The sequence below is a fragment of the Acomys minous genome (assembly GCF_964271855.1).
Source record: "Acomys minous genome assembly, chromosome: 3".
Lineage (NCBI taxonomy): Eukaryota > Metazoa > Chordata > Mammalia > Rodentia > Muridae > Acomys > Acomys minous.
Genome location: NC_140485.1, coordinates 5,973 through 11,605, shown reverse-complemented (window position 1 = coordinate 11,605; position 5,633 = coordinate 5,973). Strand labels below are relative to the sequence as shown.

The following is a 5,633-nucleotide window of genomic DNA, read 5'->3' as shown; positions in this document are numbered from 1 at the left end:
GGGCCTGGGCAGAAGCTGAGCACCCTGTGCCCAAAGAGCCCCCCCCCCCGTTGGCCTGGAGTGGCTGAGTGACTGAGCCCCCCAGAGCAGGACCTTCCCTTAGAAGGGCCTTGCAGCAGCCAGTGGGAGGGCCTGGCCTGCCGACCTCCACTCGCCGTTGTTCCACCCTCCGCTGGAGGGAGGGGCCGAGCGCCCTCAGGAGGCGTGGACCTAGGCATTCCGAGCGTTTTCCGCCCTGCGCCGCCACTGGCTGCCCACCCGCCAGGAGATGGCTCCCCGGACACGTGAGAGTCTTCGGTGGTGTTGACACCCCCAATGTCTTCGTGCAGCCAGGGCCCTGGGGCTGGAGTGCACCAACGCAGAACCTGCTGCCGCTGCTGCCAGGCCTGTGTGTTCTGAAGAGACATGAGGAAGCTGGGGGCCTCGGCAGGGTGGGCGCATGAAGCAGTCGTGCCTGCTTCGGCAGTGCGCTGCGCCCGTGCTCCCACACACAGCTGCATGCGTGTGCGAACTGAGTGCAGGGACTGCCATTTCTGAGGAGACATGAGGAATCTGGGGGCGTTGGCGGGGCGGGCGCATGAAGCAGTCCTGCTTGCTTTGGCAGTGCGCAGCGCCCGTGCTCTCACACACAGCTGTGTGCGTGTGCTAACTGAGTGCAGGGACTGCCATTTCTGAGGAGACCTGAAAAAGCTGAGGGCGTCGGTGGAGCAGGTGCATGAAGCAGTCCTGCCTGCTTCGGCAGTGCACTGCGCTCCTGTGCTCCTACACACAGCTGTGTGCCTTCTGTGTGTGGAAGCTGGGAAGGAGGAAGGTGGATGGAGAGGAAGAGAAGTTTGGTTTGAACCTCTTGGTGTGTACAGTCTGCAACAGGATCATCCACCCTGGCTGACTGAAGATGGGAAAGGCTCAGGGTGCTATTAATTCAGAGATCTCCAACTGCTGGGGGTGCCCCCAAGGTACCCCGGAAGGATGGACAAGGATACAGGTGGAGGGTCCAGTGTGCCATAGGGTTGACAGTGGTGAGGGGGTGGATGGAAACTGACAGAGGAGCCACCACCTCTGCCCTGAAGAAAGGGATCCTTAACCCCTGACGATGTGTCTGGGCCCCCAAACAGAAGGAGTTGGAGGCAGGGAATGAGACCCCCACCCCAAGGGAAAAGGTGAAAGGAGACCAAGAGAGGCACTTGAATAAGGTGGGAGGAGATGCCTGCCTCCTCCGAGGAGCAGACCCAGGCAGCCCTGGCCTTCTGCCCCGCCCCCCCCCAGGGTTCTGAATTCTAGCCAGGCATTCTCATCCTGTCACCCTGACCTGGGCTCCCTCCCGAGAACTGGGAGAAACTCAAGCCACCTATGGCTTCTGCTGAGGGCCCGGCAGTGCCATTCCCATCACCACAGAGGGAGAAACTTGAGCGTTTCAAGCGTATGTGCCAGCTGCTGGAGCGGGTGCCTGATACCTCTTCTTCCTCCTAGGACTCAGACACAGACTCAGACTCCTAGGGCACATTGCTTAGTGAGGACAAAGCTCCTGGGGAGTCCTGGAATGACCTTCAGCCAGCCTGGGGCAGCTCTGGCGAGAAGGAAAACCATGGGGGTAGCGGTGGGCTAAATGCCCTGGCAGTGGGGGACCACTGTTCTATTGGCCTCTGGGCCCTGCCCCATCACCATATCCTCCACAGTTATGTGCCTCCCCGCCCCCAAGCCCTGAGCCTGACAATCTGCCTTTCTTTGTCTGCTGCCTCGGGCTGCATGGCTCCATGTCTTCCAGCACCTTGGACTCCAAGAGTTATGTGTCTGCATGCGAGTGTGCAGGACTTTGAGCTGCTGGTGCTACAAGCGTCTTTGGCCTCGGATGCTAAGCCGGAGGAAGTCGATGACCCCACCCATGCTTAATTGGGTGGTTTGCCGCCAGCCATGCGCTCTGGACCTCAGCTGGACAGGTGTTTCCACAAAAAGCAGCTAATGTGTTTTCTGAACCGACTGCAAGGCTTGCAGGAGTTGGTGCTTTCTGGGTGCTCCTGGATCTTCGTCTCTGCCCTGGGCTCCATTCCACTGCCGCACTGCGACTATTGGACCTTCACTGGATTGAGGCTGTTAAAGACTCCCAGTTCCTGGACCTCTTGCCCTCATTTCACCCCCTAATGTGAGGCCAGGTTATTTTCTTAATGACTTGACACTCCTCAGTTTAATATCTTGGGATTTCTGCCCAGAGACTTGAGCCAATCTTCTCTTTTCCCACCTGCACTGATATCTTTGGGAATCTTTGCTTCCCATCTCTTCCTTCCACCTTATTCATTGTCCATCCCCTTGGGGGCGTGGGTCAAGAGGTACAGGGGAGGTGCTGAGCCAAAGGGGTGATGGGAGAGGTGGTGAATGTGCGAGTCTTTAGTAGAGAAGAGTGAGGGGGCAGGATACTGGGAGCCATGGGGCTGTGGGAGGTGATGGATGGGTGTGGGGAGGGCAGAGAGCAGACCAACAAGGGTTCAGGGAACAAAGGCCACTGGGGTGTGATGGGGGTCCAAAATAGGGAAACCAGAGGAGCAGTTGGGGATCCAGGAATCAGATAGGGGCTGTACAAACCAGGAAATGCCAGGACTGGGGACTGGGAGAGGAGCAGATGTGGGGCTCATTCCCTCTCTGTGGGGTTACCCCTCTCCCTTCCCTCTGTCCAGATTTCAGTTCTTTCCCTGACCCTGACTCCTTGAACATCACTGAAAATGGCAAGTAGGGGCTGCGAGTCAACCTGCTGTTCAGCTCATGGCTCAGGGGAGTGGTGAGTGGTAGCCCAGACCCCTGCCCAGCTCTCTATGCAATGCTTGAACATTCGTCTGTACTGAACCAGGGGAATCTCTGATCTGGGACTGTGATGTGAGGGGACCAGCTTGACCTAAACTGGGCTAGTGGGCACCCCGTTTGGTCTGTCCCACCCCCCAGCTCTCTTGCATTACTGTCTCTAACAGCTCCACCACTCTGACCTGATGGGGGATGTCAGCTTAAAGATGGATGAGATGGGACTCCTCCAGCTTGGCTCATCCCATTCTCTCATTGTCATGGAAACTTGTATCCCATTTGCCCAGGGAACTGCCACTCCTGGTTGCCATGGAAATAGCAGCCAATAGACCCTTACAGAAATCAGCACTAAGACTGGAAACAGTCCCTCTTACTTGCTGTGGGAACTTAGTTAACAGACTCTCTGCACCTCCCCTCTCCCCACCCCTTTCCTTCTTCCAGGGTGAGTCTGAGGGAGGAGTTAGGTCCAGGTCCCACGCTAGTTAGGCCATGGGGAACTGGATTGTACCACATGGGGGGAGGGGAGGGGAATCTATCCACATCCCTCAGGTTACAGGAAGGTGCGTGGGTTGGGGGTGGGTGCTGGGCAGACCAAAGGCAGATGGAAGGGGTGGGCCTGGGGTTGGAGAAAGACTTGACCATGGGGGCGCTTGAGGGAGGGAAGAAAGCACCCCAGCAAGGGGCAAGTGTGGGACCCAGCTGTTCTGGACCCATAAACCACCAAGTCTGTACAATATGGTTTGCTATAAAACTGAGAATCTTCAAAAAACAAACAAACAAAAACAACAACAAAAAACCCAAAACCAAAAAACAAATGAACAAAAACACATGAAAAAAACCAAAACTCCACTGCTTTAAGTTAGTGATGATTATTACATTCTCACAAAACCACGCACCTCAATGTCAGGAATCTGGTTTGTGTTCTTTTTTTTTTTTCCCTCCTCAATTTATTTCTTTGTTATGTATACAGTGCTCTGCCTGCATGTACGTCTGCACACCAGAAGAGGGCACCAGATCACATTATAGATGGCTGTGAACCACCACATGTTTGCTGGGAATTGAACTCAGGACCTCTGAAAGAACTGACAGTGTTCTTAACCTCTGAGCCATCTCTCCAGCCCTGATTTGTGTTCTTAAGACATTCGTCTAAGAACTGAAACAAGGAAACAGTGACTTAACAGATGTCACTATTTGAATCATAGCCCGATTAGAGCTGTGCTGTAGAACTGCCAGTCAGTTTCGTTTTATACCAGTTAGATACTGCAAAAGGAATACATGTTGAATATGTGATAGGTATGTGTCCAAAACCTTCTATAAGCAAAAAGTCCACAGCATTGCTAGTGTTACATATAGACTTGTAGTAATGCTGCTAAGATCAGTGAGAGGGCAGTTTATGATAATCATGAATGTTGTGGAGAAACCATAATCTCATACCATGTCTGTGAGGAACAAGAATCAAACTGAATACAATGTGGAAACCTTTCATTTTTTATTCTTAATGGGTGTATCCTATGTCGCAATGGATACAAGCCATGTGAGCATAGGGATATTGAAAGAAGCAACATCCCTCTCTCCAGAACAATGAGAGGATATGTAGGCGTTCCCACTTTGATTAGACTTAATGAAAGTGATACAAGTTTACAATTAATTGGTTTTCCACCATCATTGTGAACCTCCACAAACTCACACTGTAGAAAATCTCTATGAGTACTAAGAATGTGAAAATTCTGTTTGTCCTGGTTCAATTTTCAAATGTGTTATGACTCACACTATAGAAAAATTTGTGAATGCCGTCAGTGTGATAAAGCTCTGAGTTCTTCCAGTTCTCTTCAAATATATGAAAAACATATAGAAAAACGATGCTATAAATGTGAGCCATGTAATAAATGCTCTCACTACCATAGGTATCTTCACAGACTCAACACATGAAGAAGGGGAACACTATGAATGTAAACGAAGTGATAAAACCTTAAGATCTGGTTCCTCTTTATCATTAGACCCAACCTTAAAATTAATTCACAGAAGACAATTAATTCAGTGTAATGAATGTGGGAAAGCTTTCACATGCTCTAACTATCTTTGCAGGCATGAAAGAAGTCACATGGGAGAGGACCACCCTGAATATACTCAATATGGTAAAGCCTTCGCACATCAGATCCATCCTCAAAGGTATGAAATAATTCACTGTGGAGAGATACTCTAAAGGTATTTAATATGGTGAAACCTTTGCACATCACAGTCGTTTCCAATATCATAAAACATACTGGGGAGAAACCCTATGAATTTAATGAGTATAGTAAAGCCTTCACATGTCCCAGTCATCTTCGAAGGCATGAAAAAGTTCATACTGGATAGAAACCCTGTGAGTGTATTTAATAAGGTGAAACCTCTGCACATTTCTGCTGAAGGCCAGCTTGAACACTATAGGGTAAATTGAGGCAGGACATAGTATTGGTGACTGATCACTCACCAGACTTTTCTCTGATGGAATCTGGCTTGATTTACTGGAGCCTGTTCTCCCTTTGGCCAGCAGCTGGGGTCCAGTATCTCTTGTCACTAGCAAAGAAGAAAAATAAAAAAGGAGGGAATATTCATACACACACACACACACACACACACACACTCACACATACACACACACACACATACACATGCTAGATGAAGCAAGGCAAGCTCCAACAACTTTAATTTTTCTTATAGCTTACATAGCCTAACAAACAACTTCCAAGCATTATAAAGTGATTACATTACATTTTTATTTTAGTACTTGGCCATGTAAAAACAGTATATACCCCAATATTTTTACACAAAAACCTTTTTCACATTGCAGGTGAAGAAAACAAATT

The 5,633-nt window shown here is 50.0% G+C and overlaps 1 pseudogene across 1 annotated transcript; it reads left to right on the top strand.

Annotated features, from left to right (window-relative positions):
* The first annotated feature begins 315 nt into the window (after positions 1-315).
* LOC311593311 (F-box/LRR-repeat protein 19-like) lies at positions 316-2,144 on the top strand (annotated as a pseudogene). Its single transcript has 3 exons — positions 316-515; positions 773-985; positions 1,161-2,144. The product of its transcript is annotated as an F-box/LRR-repeat protein 19-like (transcript).
* Positions 2,145-5,633: the final 3,489 nt, after the last annotated feature.